Source organism: Lactuca virosa, chromosome 4, assembly GCF_052849685.1.
Source record: "Lactuca virosa cultivar CGN04683 chromosome 4, Lactuca_virosa_CGN04683_v6, whole genome shotgun sequence".
In the NCBI taxonomy this organism is placed as follows: domain Eukaryota; kingdom Viridiplantae; phylum Streptophyta; class Magnoliopsida; order Asterales; family Asteraceae; genus Lactuca; species Lactuca virosa.
Window position 1 is genome coordinate 80733491 of NC_136429.1, and position 4513 is coordinate 80738003.

At 38.5% G+C, this 4513-nt stretch overlaps 1 non-coding gene across 1 annotated transcript; it reads left to right on the forward strand.

The window, feature by feature from the left end:
- Positions 1-3922: 3922 nt before the first annotated feature.
- Positions 3923-4029, forward strand: LOC145110323 (small nucleolar RNA R71). Its single transcript, XR_013709706.1, has one exon. It is a non-coding gene; the product is annotated as a small nucleolar RNA R71 (small nucleolar RNA).
- Positions 4030-4513: the final 484 nt, after the last annotated feature.

A 4513-nucleotide genomic window follows, 5' to 3' on the forward strand; every position in this document is an offset into this window, starting at 1 on the left:
GTCCCTGACCTCCGCTAAGGTTTTGGGGATTGGGTCCATTGCAGCAGCCACAGCGGTCGTAACTGCTGCCTGGAACAACACATGATCAAACTAAGGAGGTGGTGGCGACAGAGGGTCGTTCTTCTTCCTATTGGGTCTCTTTCTGGGAGGCATCTTTTCTCTAAAAGATACAAGTGAAAAATGACGATAAGCCTCCCATATGATCATGAATTGAATATTTGTGAGCAGGGTATATCTTAATTCTACAACGATAATAAAGACCTATAATGTTAGCTACCAACATTAACAAGGAATTGCAGGTCTTTCATTATAAGGATTTGTACTAATAGTGATGACTCTGTGCAGTGTTATAGTACCATAAAATACTCCTATAGTATTTTAACTATGTGTTTTAATTAGCATAGGATTTGGTGAGTTTTAGGCTTGTCGCAACACCAAGTCACTCCCAAACACATGTTAGTCATATCTCGGACAAATATAGTTGATCAGGTTATATTGGCCCCACATATGACTACATAACTGCCTAGGTTTAACCGTAGTGTCCAACTCGCCCTAAATACTTTTATGTAGTTCCTACTATGTTATAGCTTCTTGTACATAAGTATACTTGTATACTTCTTGTAAAAATACTTGTATTTTTAAAGTATACTTTTAGCTTCAGAGAACTTCGGCCCCTTTAGTGTTTATAGTTGTATACCATGAAAGGTTTGGTATACTTAGTTCACTATAAAAAATAGCTCTGATACCAATCTGTCACACCCCCAAACCGGAACGGCGGAATCGTTCGGGGGTGGATGACGTCATATGTAGTATCACCACAATTGCATCATAGTAATCACAGTAAACACAACCATTACATTGAATATATATGAAAAGGTATTTACGTCTGTTGATTCATGTTTTTATACATCAAAAGTATAACCAAAAGAAAAAGACGAGACTCTATACGCCCCGTCTTCACAAAAATCTGTGCGAGGTACCTGTCTACTGATTTCCTGAGAATACAAGCAGTTTTGAAAGAGTATCAGCATAAAGCTGGTAAGTTCATAAGCATGTTTTTGTAATGAAAATCCTGTCATTGAATCTGTAAAATGTTTGTATGCTTCCCAAGAAAATCCAATATTTTCTAACATATATGTTTATTGATGTGTTCTGTAGTAGTGTATAATGTATCAGTTTGTACGTCTGGTTACTATCAGTTGTATTGTATAACGTTGTTTTGAATGAAAAGCCCTTTGTATGAAAACCCTGGCTATCACCAGTAATATATAAAATGTTTAGTTTGAAAACCCTGGTTACCGCCAGTATGTATAGTAGTTTCATTAGTTAAAATAAAACTATGAGTTGAAAATCTTGGAATCCTCCAATTGTATTATGAACTAGTTTTATTATTAAAATAAAACTAAAGAAGAGTGTAATCCCGTAAACAATAAGGTTAGTTTATACTATTGTGAGTCGTATAACCATGCTTGATATGACCTAGTGACCTTTACGACGTTCTTCAAGTGTCGGATAAATGACATTTGTCACCCCAGGCATGCCTGCCTAACTATAGCTAGCAGTTCGGGTGTGGGATTGCCAGTCCCGAATAGATCTATTCACAAAACTCATGCTCTCCCTCCAGGAGACTCTGGTTATACTATGATAGGATTTAACATGTACCCCGAAAGGTACAATTGAAGTGTTGTCTCACAATCCTGTATTAACTAGTTTACGTGTAGTTTTGTATTGATCTACTGTGTTTAAACCCATGTGTATATTGTATAAGGTAATAATTATATTTAAATAATTATTATATGTTGTACTCTTGTAGTAATATATTTCATAAACTAAATCTGTCATAGTTTATATGTTTTTCTATGTAAAAACTCTGAATTCGTAAAACTGTGTATTGAAAACCCAAACTATACCTATTATAGTTTGCATGTATGTTGTGTACTTGTTTTATGTACTGTTCTGAAAACTATGCAATTTTGATGGTAGATTGAAAAAGTCCCTTATGCTCAGCATGTTACAAAGGGAATAAAATAACTAAATATTTTATAATCATGTGGAAACTGTAAGGTTGTATCAATTGCATCAGTTTTAATTGTGTTGAAATCCTTTTGTATAAATGCACAAAATCATTTGTGTTTGGCTTGTACTCTCCCCCTGAAAACATTTAAAAACCATAAAAGCATAGAGGTATGAACTCATTGTTAGTTGTGTGAATAGTCGGACAGCGAAAACTGGGAATGAAGACCCTCGAGTTGATGTACGCGACACTCAACGAGATCCTAATACAATTAATACATATATGTATTTTATTAGCGAAACCATTATTTATAGTGTTGGAAAAACACATGCTTTCAATTTAGGAATGTTACCGGGACTCGATTGAATCAGAAAAGTGGGTTTGCAGCCACGATTCATGGTGCGAAGGAGTTTGCGGCCGTAAAGGGTTTACGGCCGTGAACTGTCCCTTGAAGGGTTTACGGCCTTTGAAGATTCAATGGGTGTACGGCCGTAAACGGGTTTACGACCTTTGAAGATTTGAAGATATGAAGGGTGTACGGCCGTAAACTCAAGAACAATGGTGTTGGATTCGACAAAAAACGTGTTTCAACTGATCCAAAACAACTTCCAAAGGTGCTTCTTGATGATTTCCGGAAGAAAAAGGGGTGTTTTGGTGTTTACGGTCGAGAGGTAGAGAGAGAGGATGAGAGAGTTTTCGGCCAAGAAAGTTAAAATGAAGGTGGGGGGTCCCGTATATATAGGCTGGGGGTATGGTCGGTGGTGGGGGCCACCTGGTACTGGCCGTAAACAGGTGTACGGCCGTAAACAAGGTTACGGCCGTGAACATCACTCAGGCCGAAAACTAAAGAAAACTCGGGGTTTTCGCGTGATTTTGGTTCCGACTCTTATATAGAGTTTAATTATATAACTAAATGATTTTCCAAACTAAAGGAATTTGACGGAACTCAATAAAATTCACATTTTATTAACGGAAATCGGGTTAACATTAACGGAAAAAGATTCGGGTTGTCACATATCGTCACCACGTCGTGGTGACTGTTCAGTCTCTTTTCTTGGACTTTCTTCTTGACTTTCCTTCTCAACTTTTGGGTTGTTTCTGTCAATGGGAGTCAGATGAGTAATTATTTTTCCACTTCTGGTCGTTACAGCTTCGATGTGAGCTCCCTTCAGGTTTTCTTCGATATTTCCTGGAAGTCCTCCTGGTGATCTTTCATTAATTTGCTTAGCTAGTTCCCCAAGTTGTTTTTCAATGTTCAAGATTGAAGCTTGCTGATTTCTGAGTAGAGTTTGTTGATACCTTATTAAATTTTGTTGTTTTCTAATTGTTGTTTCTGTTTCCTCGTGCCTTTTCTCGGATGCAGCTGCAAAACGGGTAAGCATTGACTCGAAATCGGGTTTCTTTTCAGGAACTGGTTCCTCTCGTTGGTAAAAGCCTCTTCATATTTGTTCATATTTCTCTTCTTTGGCTTTCTTGTACTCATCATAAGGTAACCACTTCTTCTTGGGCTTTCTCCAATCTTCATCAAATCGATTACCGCTTGAGTAGAAATCTTGAACCTTTCGGTTTCCATTTTCATCAAGATCACAGTCCTTAGTCAAATGTGGCTCGTTACAATTCTCACACCCAACTCTTATTGCATGGATTGTTTGATCCATCTTAGTCATCCTCCTATCCATGTTTTGCAACATTGCCAAAACTGTCGACATGTCTTCTGAAGCAGCATTAGCCGATCCCCTTGTTACATCATTTCTCGGGTTATGGTACTCTCTAGCATGTTTAGAGAATTCTTCAATGAGCTCGTTGATTTCTGTGGGATTTTTCTTGGTTAAGGAGCCTTGATAATCAAGGAGTTGCCTAGTTGTGACATTCACCCCATCGTAAAATATAGAAACTTGTTGTATACTTAGATCGTTTTGGGGGTAATTTCGAAGTAGACCCTTATAGCGCTCCCATGCTTCAAACATCGACTCCCCCATTTGTTGTTCAAAATTAGCAATGGCCTTTTTGAGCTTAGCCACCTTGGATGGTGGGAAAAATTGTTCCAAAAATTGTTCACACATTTTTTCCCATGTAGTGATCGCGCCTAGTGGAAGTGCCTTCGCCAATCCGTTGCAGCTCCCTTGAAAATTACCGAAAGCATTCTGAACAACATCGTTTCTCGTGGAACATTTGGAATGTTGAAGTAGTCGGCGATGTCGTTGAATTCATCAAGATGCTTGTAGGCATCTTCATGATCTTTTCTGGTGAATGGAATCTCTTTTAGTGCAGCAAGGATGTGCCCCTTGAGTTCAAATGTGGCAGTGGCAAGTATGGTGGGATGTACAAGGCCCGGTCCGGTGTCATCACGAATTCTCTTCTTGTATGCCTCCATGGAAATGTCAGCAATGCCTGCCATGATGTTGTCGGGTTCGCTTTCTTGATTGCTACCTTTTTCCGATTCGTTATCGCTTTCTTCCTCTTCTGTTTCGTATGTGCTTTCGTCTTTTGGTGCCTTGC